At 44.4% G+C, this 12509-nt stretch overlaps 1 protein-coding gene across 1 annotated transcript in view; it reads right to left on the bottom strand.

The window, feature by feature from the left end:
- Patj (PATJ crumbs cell polarity complex component) overlaps positions 1-6151 on the bottom strand; it is a 284333-nt gene extending 278182 nt beyond the window's left edge. The window contains exon 1 of the mRNA XM_051164507.1: positions 6044-6151. The gene's annotated coding sequence lies outside the window, so the exon portion shown is untranslated. The remainder of the gene's footprint in view (positions 1-6043) is intronic.
- Between the last annotated feature and the right edge of the window lie 6358 nt (positions 6152-12509).

Below are 12509 nucleotides of genomic sequence, written 5' to 3'. Positions count from 1 at the left end.
TATTCCATCACTGAATAACAGAGTTTGGAACATGAATTTTTCATATCAACTGTAAGTTTGACTGAAGAAAATTATAATATTGTGGTTTTTAACAAATCCATATCTTATGTCAATACCAACTGATGGAATAGTTGGGAGAAGAGATTACTCAGAAAAAGAAATTGAATTTAATTTGCATTTCTCTTTGAAGGTCATTTACTGAAAAAAAAAAAAAAAATTCTGTTAACTCCTCAGATTGTGAATCGAAAGAGCCAGAGTGAGGGTACACCTCTTCAATCCCAGCACTCTCATGAGGCAGAGGCAGGCAGATCTCTGTGCATTCAAGGCCACCGGGGTCTACACATGAAGTTCCAGGCCAGATTCGTCTACACAGAAAGGGGGGGGAAATGTCCAAGACAAATTAAGAACCCAAGAAGCACACTTTTCAGACTTTTGTTAGCTCAAGAGAATTCAATTTCCTACTAATAAACATCTGATCATCTATTTAAATTTTTCTGAGAAAAAGGTCATTGGCTATCTTCCTGGGAAAGCATAGGCACTCGGTGAAGTGGGTGGTTCGTAACTCCTGAGCTCACTGAACCAGGAAGTTTGAAAAATCCATGAGCTTAATATTACATGTAAGGTCCTGATGAAGTTCTTTTAAAAATGAGGCCCATGAACAGCTTTAACTGTGCTTCCTTCAGAGTCAAAGGTCAGGATTTGTCCATCTTCCATTGTCCTTAAAGCTCAACATTTACTAGGTACTACAGACAGAATCTAAACAGAATCCAAACAAAAGAGTGGCGGTGGCTGCCACCAGGACTCTAAATAACTATCAGCTGTCATGCAATACAAACTCAAGCACTACACAGCAGCCATTAAAGGCCCATTAAGGGAGAGCTATTTCCCTCTGGTCAGGAGAGTGGAATCTGTGGCCGAGTGAAGACAACATTCCAGTTGGGCAGGTCAATCATCTGGCTAAGGGACCAGCCTCAGGAAGGCCTGATCCTCCTCAAGCTACAGCGGTCCGAGGAGTGACTGTGCTTCTAACGCCTTCCCAAGTCCTGACTCAGAAGGGCGGACTGTTCCTTGGTCCTCTCTATTTTTTTCCCTTTGGATGCTACTCAGAGCCTTAAAATGCTCTTTCTGGTGTTTTGAGCGTCTTGTTCTCCCTCTGGAGTCCCTCTGCCTTTTGTCACAGGCTGAGGGGCTGACCTCCATGACTCACTAAATAGCATGAATTCCTTTCTCCCTCTTGTCTGTCTGTCTCCTCCGGGAACCTGCTTAGATTTACAGCTGGTCCTCCAGGGGTTTTTCTTTTAACTCTAATAAAACTTTCCTCAAGCTTACTTTTCAGTTCATCCTTAAATTCTTTTAATAACAATACTAAAAACTCTAAGAGAGGAGTACACCGGTTTCCCTGGTAACATGTAGCAACTCCACCAGGACTCCCCAAATTTTCCAGCAACACAAGTTTTCTTGGTGAAAGTTTTCCTAAACTAACTGAATACCAAAAAATGTATATCCCAAGAATGTAAGAAAAAGCAATTCCAGAACAATGAAATGTTTTTAAGTTCACCTGAGAGCACATATGGAGGAAATAGTGAAATCCAAGTTGAAAGATATCATGGCAGAAGAGGACACCAGATCTCGTTATAGATGGTTGTGAGCCATCATGTGGTTGGTGGGAATTGAACTCAGGACCTATGGAAGAGCAGCCAGGGCTCTTAACCTCTGAGCTATCTCTCCAGCCCTATGCTCATGTGCTTAATGGATGCTGCAATCACAGCCCTCCCCTAAAAGGACTAGAATATTTAGAATCCACTAACGATTAGCTATAGTCTCAAGGTTGGCTTATTTCCCCCATGTACAGACTATGCCTCATGAGTCTCCAGGAAGTATGGTCATACCATGTTTTGAAACTCTAAACAACCTAGTAAACTGACAAGGAAGGCCAGTCTAGGTGTTGTAGTCCTACCAACCATGTCATGCTCCTTCCAACAAGTGTTCCTCTGCTGTTGGGTGCGTAGCTCACATGTGTTATTTGAACACTCGAAGGCTAAGGAGCGAGGATTGCTGAGAGGCACAGACTAACCTGGATTACCCTGAGTTCCATCTTAGCCTGGACTACAAAGAAAGACCCTATCTCAACCTCTTCCCAGAACAAAGGAAAACAAGAAGACATATGTCTGCCGCTGAATTAACTATTTTAACATCTATTCTTTACAACACAGGGCTATTCTGTATAACATTATCGCACTGATGTTCTTAATGGCTTATCATCTCTATTTCATAAACCCAGGAGATGTAGTAAAAACACAAGGAACAATGGCATGGAAAAACATGAAAAGAAGGAGGAAGCATGATGCCCCTGAGGAGAGTTAACTCATGAAGGAGGGAACTATCAAACGCTGCTGACCTTGCTGGTGAGTAGCTACAAGGAAGAAGACATTTCCAACTTGACCCTCAGCATTCACTCACCTCATCCGCCTTCACTCCCAAAGTTAGGAAGTTTGAAAAGAAAAAGAATTCAGGAAGAAAACAACAACAACAAAAACTTTCAAATATTTCATTGTGGAGAGGACTAAATAAAATACAGCATTTGGTCTAGCACATGGCCCACACTCAACAAACGAATATTTTCAATCAAAATTACACATTTTGAAATTTCAAAGAAGTTAATATATCATGTGTGATTTTGCTATATAATCAGTACTGAGAAGAGTGAACAATAAAACTTTCCATCAGTGCAATTAATACAAAACACATGATTTTTAAAAAAGCCTATATATTGATGGCGGGGGTGGAATGAGACAGGGTCTTACTATGTAGCCCTGGTTGGTCCAGAACTTGTTGTGTAAAACAGACTGGCCTACTGAACTGACTGAATATTCTAGAACTCAGAGATTCCTCAACTCCCTTTAGAATAATGGGAATTAAAGGCATGCACCACCACAGGCCTGGCTCATAAACTGGGATTTTAAAAGTCAGTTTAAAGCAAGCACTGTGGTACACACCTGTAATCCCAGCATTCCATAGGCAAGAGGATGTCGAGTTTGAGGCCACTGTCTCAAACACAAGATAATTTACACCGGACTGTTAATGCCTTGTCCAGCAAACGCCCTGAAAGGTAAACACATACGTAACCCTAACTAGCAAGAGCTAGAGGGATGGCTGAACACTGGGTGTCAATACCGCTTTTATATCGGATCGAAATTCAGTCCCCAAGCCCCACATCAGGGCACTAACCTGCCTCCCTCCACAGGCACCTGCATATACTCACACATACACTTAATTTTAAAAATAGTAACTATAGCTAGGAAGTGGTGGCACACACTTTTTATCCCAGAGGAAACAGAGGAGCGCCTAATCTACAGAGTTCCAAGACAGCTCGGACTGCACAGAAAAACTCTGTCTCAAAATAAAATAGAAGAGCAAGAAGAAATCCAAAAACAAACGAACAAAAAAGATAGTACCATATAAAAGAAAATTTAACTTTAATATGTATTTCACTTAATCCAATACATACAAAGCATCACTTAAATATACAAATAATGTAAAAATAAGATATTTTAAACTTTTTTTTACACTGTCTTCAGAATCTAGTGTACATTTCAGATTTACAATGCATCTTGGTCCCAGAGAACCCTGTTTCACTTGTGCTATTTTTCTGTGTTCACCGCAAAGTACTGACCTATTAAGTGTTTTTGAGAAAGAGCTTTGCAATGTTTTTAGCAAAGACTTTTGCCTCTCGGCTCAGTCTCTGACTATCCATGTAAGAATGCTTAGCGGCGTGAGTTCTTCCTGATTGCATCTGGCCTGTGGGAGAAAACTGCTTGTTGCAACAAGACACATTCTACAACTGTTCCCTTTCAACTTTTCGGAATCTCAGTGAGGCAGATCATTTCCAATCGGAGGACCAGCACAAACCATTTGCCAAGTTGTAAATAGAGCCAATACCTACCCTTAAACCCTACTGGGTCCTCAGCACCTATCTATTCATCTCACTAAAAATGTATTGTTTGTTGGTAGAGCAAGCGCTTAGCATGTCCAACGCCCTGAGTTTCCATCCTAAGCGCCAATAAGTAAATACAAATAAATACAAGCATCAAATTTTCTTCCATTTCCAACAGAATACACACTGGCAGCCCCAAAAAACATACAAATGCATACAAAACCTGTTTGAAAACCAAAAACAAAGTAAGAATGGTTATGTGCTCTCAAATATTATGGTGGACTAGCCCTGTTTTCTCAAGAAACTTAACCTCCCACCAACACCAGGAAAGATTTTGTGGCTTCCCCAAAGTAATACGTTTTCTTGTTAAACTTTAACAAAGCAAGCAAGTTTAGACTGCTTGGCTGTTTGGTGTAAAAATAATTATTAAACCCAACTGTAGGTGCTGGAAAACGCTGGGCTGTCTTTAAAAAAAAAAAAAAAAATCAAGGTTTTAAAGGAGATTTCATTATAAGAAAACACAGATCATATATTTCTATCTTTGAAAATAAAAAGTGAGGCACAGTGGTGCAGCACACGCCTTTAATTCCAGCACTCGGGAGACAGAGGCAGGCGGATCTCTGAGTTGAAGCCAACCGAGTCAACAGAGCGAGTTCCAGGGCACTCAGAGGTGCACAGAGAAATGTTGTCTCAAACTCTCCCACCCATCCACCCCCAAAAAAATTTTTTTTTAAAGTAACAGTATTTACTGCCTTTTTCTCAATAACGAACTGAGTTTCTGGTTCCCGCTAGCTCCTTTTTTCTTTTAATTCTTTGACAATTTCAGGCAAGAATACAGTTTAGTTTGGTCATTTCCACACACAAACTACCCCGTTACCCCTCCTCTCCTCCTCTCCTTTACCCACTTTCTTCGCAGCAAGTCTCCCTCTCGTTTTCATATTTATTTTTTGTTTTGTTTTGTTCCTTTTTTTGAAACTCGTCTTGTTTTCCCTACAATTAATTCATACTAACTTCATACAAGCACAATGGCTGCAGGCGGAACTCGGGAGCACTAGGGCACCTACTCAGTGTCGGTGTGGTCCTAGATAAAATTCCCTCACCACTAAAAACAACAACAATAAAAAAGTGGAGCTTATTAAGACTGTGCTCAATGGGACTGACAACTTCATATAACTCAGCTTTAAATCAAATCACTTCTGATGACAAGCGCACTGTACACCACCACTAAGAGCACCTAAACTAGTTTGGGTACAATCGCTTTACAGACTCTAGCAGTAAAAAAAAAAATCTTGCACATCTGCATTTATTAACGTTCAAATTATCTTAAAATGTCAATAATCTTTATAAAGGCCGTTAGGGCCCTAAAAACAACAAAAGGCCATGACTTCAAAGTCTGCAAAAATAAACAGATCCCTCTTTTAATCCCACCTCTCCCTTACTTTCCCTAGAAATCCGAAGCCAGGGGTAGGCTAGTTGGCCTGGAATGCGGTCTAGCAGTCGAAAAGCAACACATTAATTAACTATTCTAGGTCTCAGTAGGCTTTTTAATTAAAGACACACTCTTTGGGCACCTACCGATGCTGAGAGCATATAGGTCAGATGCAGAGGAGAGGCAACCTAGAGAAATCAGGCCCGGCAAGGTGTGACCTCTGAACCGCAGGGACAAAAGTCAACCAGGCATTCGAACCAGAAGTGGTAAAGAGCCCACCGGAGACATCAAGTGCGAGTGAACGCCCCAGGGGGAGACCCCAGGGCAGGCCGGGGGACACTCGGAAGGTGGGGACGCAGGACCTGACGTCAGGCAGGAATGCAGGAACTTCCCCAAAGGCTGAGAGAGCCACCTTCCCAGCTAAGCAGGGAACAGCCCGAGGGGCGCGAGGCCCACGCGAGGCCACGCCGGCGCCTCCGCTCCTGCCCACGGTCTGCGGGGGAGGCTCCGCCCCGCTCCGGGGAGCGGCGGCCGCAGGGATCAATGGGCCTTGGCCGGGCAGGGCCTGGAAGTCGGCGCGGGGCTCGTCGGTGGCCGGGGCCGTGGGCCGCCGTGGAGCCTGCGAGCTGCCCGGCGCGGGCTCGGGACGCGGTCGCCGCCCGGGGCGCCGCGAGCGTTACCTGGTCCGGCGACGGCGGGGTGGGAGCCCCAGGGCTGCGCGGGCACGGCCTCTCCCCGCAGCTGGCGGAAGTGCGGCGGCTGCGCTCACCTGGGCGGAAGTGCCCCGGCCTGCACACCTGGGCGGAAGTGCCCGGGCCTGCTCACCTGGGACTCCCCCCCCGAGGCACACACAGACCTCGGCCAGGGCGAGCCGGGGCGGGGCTGGGCGGGGCGACCGGGAGACCGTGGGCTTCTATGCGCCGGTGAAAGTCCCGCGGGTGAGCGAGGTTACCGAGCCTGGAGAGGAGGCCTGGGGCAGGGCGGACAGGTGCGGACAGGTGTTAGCGGCCAACCAGCGCTGATCCAAGAGCGAGACCCCAGACAGAAGACAAGTCCACTTAGCCTATGCCCCTCGGTCCCTGTCTTCTAGTGTCCCTTTATGTGTTCCAGATGTGCTGGCTCGACAAAAATTTCGTAAACGTCAATGTCTGTGTCCCCACCATCCTAAGTGTAATTATGAGTGTCTTTTTTTTAAAGAATTTTGATGATAAGCATTTACATTATCTAACACAGCCTACTCAGTGCTAGAGAGAATCAATCATCAGATATCTTATTGAATAAATGCACTATTATGCACTGTGATTGACGGGGATGAGAGATAAAAGGGTATCCTCGAAAGGTGAATGTATACAAACATCTGCAACGTGAGGACATTTGCTTGATGTGCACTTGGTACTTTATGGATGCATGCTTATTTATACAAAGGAAACAGCGTTTGCTAAGCCTTGTAAGAAGGAAGACAAGTTTTCCACAATGTAAGGAATAAGATGAAGGTGTCTATTTTCACCTTTCCTATTCAACATACTAGTGGAAACCTCTGCCGGAGGAATAGGCAAGGGAAGTTAAACAACGAATCATGGCTTGGCCGTGGCTCTGGAGTTTCAAGTAGTATTCTTGGAGGAAGGCAGATCTCTGTGAGTTCGAAGCCAGCCTGGTCTAGAAAGAGAGTCTGGGACACCCAGGGCTCTGTGTAACAGAGAAACCCTGTCTTTAAAAAAAAAAAAAAAAAAAAAAAAAAAAAAAAAAAAAGTATTTTAAACCCATCTCTAAAGAAGGTTAAAGAAGCAAGAAACCTTGTTTGTAGGTGTCATAATTTTATTATTTTTTATTGGTTTTTTGAGACAGGGTTTCTCTGCGTAGCCTTGGCTGTCCCGGACTCGATGTGTAGACCAGGCTGCCCTCGAATTCACATTGATCTAACTGCCTCTGTCTCCCTGAGTGCTGGAGCTAAAGGCGTGTGCCGCTGTGCCTGGGGATGCCATCATTTTAAAGGCAGATAAAACCAGTGAAGTTGTAGGACACAAAAATCAATAGACAGAAATCAAGGTTGGCAGAGGCTCAGTGCTTATTGCCCAAGCCCGACTGCCTGCTTTCAAGTTCTATCTCAAGAACCCATATAGTGGGAAGGACCAAACCAACTATCAGTTGTTCTGTGACACACACACACACACACACACACACACACACACACACACACACAAGAAAGAAAGCACACGGGTGTATAACCCCAGCAGCCTGAGTCCCATGGGTTGAGACAAGAGGATTGCTGTGAGTTCAGAGTAAACGTAAGGTACATAGTGAATTTGAGCCAGCTTGGACTACTGAAGAGCACAGTGAGACTGCTCTTGTCTCAAAAATAAGTAATAGAATAAAAATTTTTAAATCAATGGCGTTGTTCCAAAACAAGTAATGGACTTGCTAAGAATGAGGGTAAGAAAGCAACTCTATTCACAGTAGCAAAAACAAATACACAGAACGAACACCAAGTCTGCTATCTTAGTTTTTTACATGTGCTGGCAAGTTTTATGTCAACTTGACACAAGCTAGAAATACCTGAAATGAGGAAACCTCAATAGAGAAAATGCCTCCATAAGATACAGCTGTAGGGCATTTTCCTTTTTCTTTCTCCCCGCCCCCCCCCCCCGGTCATGGTTTCTCTGTGTAGCCCTGGCTGTCCTGGACTGTCTTGTAGACCAGGTTGTCCCTGAACTCACAGAGATCTGCCTGCCTCTGCCTGGGATTACAAACATTCACCACTGCACTGGCTTGTGGGGCATTTTCTTAATTAGTGATTGATGGGGGAGGACCCAGCCCATGGTGGGTTGTGCCGCTCCTGGGCTGGTGGTTCTGGATTCTATAAGAAAATGGGCTGAGCAAGCTTTGAGGAACAATCCAGTAAGAAAAAATATGCCTCTGTGGTCTCTGCATCAGCTCCTGGCCACAGGTTCCTACCCTGTTTGAGTTCTTGTTCTGACTTCCTTCTTTAAGGATGAACAGCAATGTAGAACTGTAAGCCGAATAAACCCTTTCCTCTGCAACTTTGGAAATGCTAACTGACACAAGTTAGTAGCAGTAATGAGGTATTACTGAGACAGACGTGACCACTTTGTTTCAGGGAAGATTGTGGTAAGACTTTGGAACTTTGTGCCGGAAAGGCCATTGAGTGTGCAGTGCTTAGCAAGCTGTCCTGTAGGAGCGTGTCAGAGTATTTTATCACAGCAGTAGTGTTGTTGACCCCTTGTCAACCTGACACAGAAACACATCACTGGTTAGGCCCCAAATCTTCCTTTCTTGTTTATCCTCAAGATCACGTAATAACACCGCAGTGCAAAATATTTTATAAACTTGAAAACTCCCCTAGTCTTTACAAATCCAAACACTTTAAAAATCCCACCACTTAGGCAGAGGCAGGCAAATATCTGAGTCTTGAAGCCAGTCTAGTCTATAGAAAAAATTCCAGGGCAGCCAGGGCTCCACAGAGAGACCCTGTGTGGAGAGGTATTGTTAAGGTGAAATCTTCTGGGAAGTGCTTCCTAAGAGTCAGCACATAGGAGCTGTGTTCCAGAGGCTGGGCAAGCCCCTTGGGGGAGCCCAGAAGATCATGAGTGAGTCCCAGACATTGGACTTTGAGCTATTTATACTGCTACAATTTGGTTTTGCTTTGTTTATGCCGTGCCTGTGCCCTAGTAGTTCCCTTTTGAAGTAAGCAAGGATTTAATGGTCTTTTGGGTTTTTGTTTTTGTATTTCACAGGAGCTCACAGTTCAAAGACTAAATTTTTAAAGAGATGTTTAGGTTTTAAAAGAGACTTTGGAGCTGGAGAGGTAGCTCAGTGGTTAAGAGCACTGTCTGCTCTTCCAGAGGACCTGAGTTCAATTCCCAGCACCCACATGGTAGCTCACACCTGTCTGTAATTTCAGTTCCAAAGGATCTGATACCTTCACACTAATGCACATAAAATAAAAAGTGAATAAATTTTTAAAAACGAGAGACTTTGGATTTTTTTTAAAAGGAGATTGACTTTTAAAGTGTTTGGATTTGTAAAGACTAGGGAGATTTTTTTTAAGTTTGTAAATTATTTTATGCTGTGGTGTTATTATGTGATCTTGAGGGCAAGCAAGAAAAGAAAGGTTGGGGTTTCACAGTGATGTGTTTCTGTGTCAGGTTGACAAGGGGTCAGCAACACTACCGCTGTGATAAAATACTCTTGACAAAAGCCACTTAACAGGAGTTAAGATGTAAGAAGATCTCTGTGAGCCCTAGACTAACCTGGTTGCTATAGAGGGTGCCAGACCTGCCAGAAGACTCGTGTGTGTGTGTGTGTGTGTGTGTGTGTGTGTGTTCATTTTTGTAAAAAGCAGCATAAGAGAGATAGTATATTTGGCTCATAATTACAGGTTGCAGTGTATCAGTGTCGGGAAACCACGGTGTCAGGAACAAGAAACAGCGAATCACCTTCCATCCACATGGAGAAAGAGCAAAGGTGGCTTTAAAAAAAAAAAAAAAACACAGTTCAGACTCCCCTGCTTAGGGAATGGTACCACCCACACTGTGCCCATCATCCCCATTGTAATAAAGCAGTGCCCCCCCAGACTCACTCAGAGACAAACCTGATCCCTGACAGATGCACTCAGAGACAAAACTGATCCCCCCACAGACACGCTCAGAGACAAACCTGACCCCCGCCACAGACGCGCTCAGAGACAAACCTGATCCCCCCCACAGACACGCTCAGAGACAAACCTGATCCCCTCACAGACACGCTCAGAGACAAACCTGACCCCCCCCCCCCACACACACACACAGACACACTCAGAGACAAACCTGACCTAGACAATCTCTCACTGAGACTCTCCCAGAGGGAGGGATCCTAGATCCGGTAAAGCTGACAACTAAAATTAATCATAATACTTAGGAATGAATTTAAGTTCATGCAACTTAAGTTATACAACACTGTGTAAAGAATGCAAACACAGATGTACATAGGTTGAGAGGATTAATACTGTTAAGCTGTTGACACCCACCCAAAGCTACTTACACATTTGGTGTAACTCATACAAAAATACAGTGAAGCTTTTTATAGAAAGAGAAAAAGCCGAATCCTAAAGTTTCTATGGAGTCACAAGAGACCCAGAGTGGCCAGAGCAACCTCAAGCCAAAGGAATGAGCCTGGCAGAGTCCTCAAACCTGCCTCCAGTACAGGATAAAGCCCCAGCAACGGAAACAGGATAATACCAGCACATAGACCAAAGAGTTGCATTCGCACCCAACTGGTCTTCAGCCAAGGTGTCAAAAAGAAATATTTAAAAGTGGCCAGGCATGGTAGTGCACACCTGTTATCCCAGCACTCACGGAGGCAGAGACAGGCGGGTCACTGCAAAGTTCGTCGCTAGCCTGGTCTACAAAGTGAATCCGGGGCAGCCAAGGCTACACAGTAAAACCCTGTTTCGAAAGAAAGAAAGAAAGAAAGGAAGGAAGGAAAGAAAAGGAAAAAAGCAGAGAGAAGAGGACAGTCTCTTCAATAAATGGCACTATGAAAATGATAACCCTATACCAAAGGATGAAGCCAGGCCCCTGTGTGTTACCACATGCAAAAACCAACCCAAAACTGACCAAACCTAAGTGAGAGATATGCCACTAACTACTAGAAGAACACAGGAGAAACGTCTTAAGACATTTGTGTAGATGGTGATGTTTTTATTTCATGTGAATGGTTGTTGTGCCTGCATGTGTGTCTGTGCAACAGGTTTGTACCTGGCACCCATGGAGGCACCAGAAGAAAACATCAGATTCCCTGGAACTGGACTTACAGAGTGTTTTGAGGCACCATTTGGGCGCTGGTAATCACACCCACGTCCTCTGGAAGGGTAGCCAGCACTTTTATTCACTGACCCATCTCTCCAGCCTCCATGATGATTTTTTAAAATCAGATTAAAGAAACAAAGACGATGAAATAAAAAAATAAATCAGAATTATATCACACTAGGAAATGTATAAGAAAAAACTAAGGGCTGGAGAGGGATGGCTCAGTGGTTAGGAAACTGGCTGGTTTTCTAGACGACTTCAATTCAGTTCCCAGCACCCAATGCCAGCTCAGAAGCGTCTGTAACCACGCCTATGTCAGCTACCCAAGTGTTTGGAATTCACAGGCGTTATAGGCAGGGTTACTGCTATTGGGGCCAGGAAACGCCATAACCAAAAGCAGCTTGGGGATGAGAGGGCTTATTTGCTTTCACATCACAGATCACTGGAGGACGCCAGGGCAGGAACCTGGAGGCAGGAGCTGATGCAGAGGCCATGGAGGAGTTCCCCTTACTGGCTTGCTCTGTCCATTAGCCCAGGGATGGTCCTGCCCACAATGGACTGGGTCCTCTCCTGTTGATCACTAACTAAGAAAATGCCGTACTGGCCTGTCTATAGCCCAGCCTAATGGAAGCATTTTCTCATTTGAGATTCTTTCCTCTCAGATTACTAATTTATATAATGGTGACATAAAACTAACCAGCACACAGGTTTATGCCACTTCATTCATCCCTATAAACTTTTAACCAAATTTTAAGTATGGTAGCGACCCCCTTTTTTTTTTTTTTTTTTTTTATGAAAGATTTTTTATAGAAACTGCAAAAGTGGATTGAGGATGTTGGAGAGGGGGCCTATGATAAAACAAAAGAGCTCACTGTAGCAAAGGATGTAGGAAATGAGAAAAACGTGAAATGGGACGAGAATACAGGATTGACAGCTGGGCAGCAGTGGCTCACGCCTTTAATTCCAGTGCTCAGGAGGCAGAGGCAGGCGGATCTCTGTGAGTTCCAGGTCAGCCTGGTCTGCAGAACAATCCCGGACATCCAGGGCTACACAGAGAAAAAAAAAGGGGGAACCGAAAGAGAGAGAGAGAGAGAGGGAGGGAGGGGGAGAGAGAAAATACAGGAGTGAAAAAAGAACATCCAGACATGGTGGCTCTGGCTCCTTCACCAGGGAGAAGAGACAGGAGAATCCCGTTAATACGTTTAAGGCCAGTGTAGCTACATAGCAACATCCCGTCTCACCTATTTGCCTCCCCAGTAAAAGCGCAAACACAATGATATTAGTTGTTTCATGATCAAATGAAGATACTGCAAACATGGGGAAGACTGAAGGTTAAAAAATG

Source organism: Acomys russatus, chromosome 2 (assembly GCF_903995435.1).
Source record: "Acomys russatus chromosome 2, mAcoRus1.1, whole genome shotgun sequence".
Classification (NCBI taxonomy): Eukaryota; Metazoa; Chordata; class Mammalia; order Rodentia; family Muridae; genus Acomys; species Acomys russatus.
Note: the sequence above shows the minus strand (reverse complement) of the source record. Positions and strands in the feature narration are given on the sequence as shown.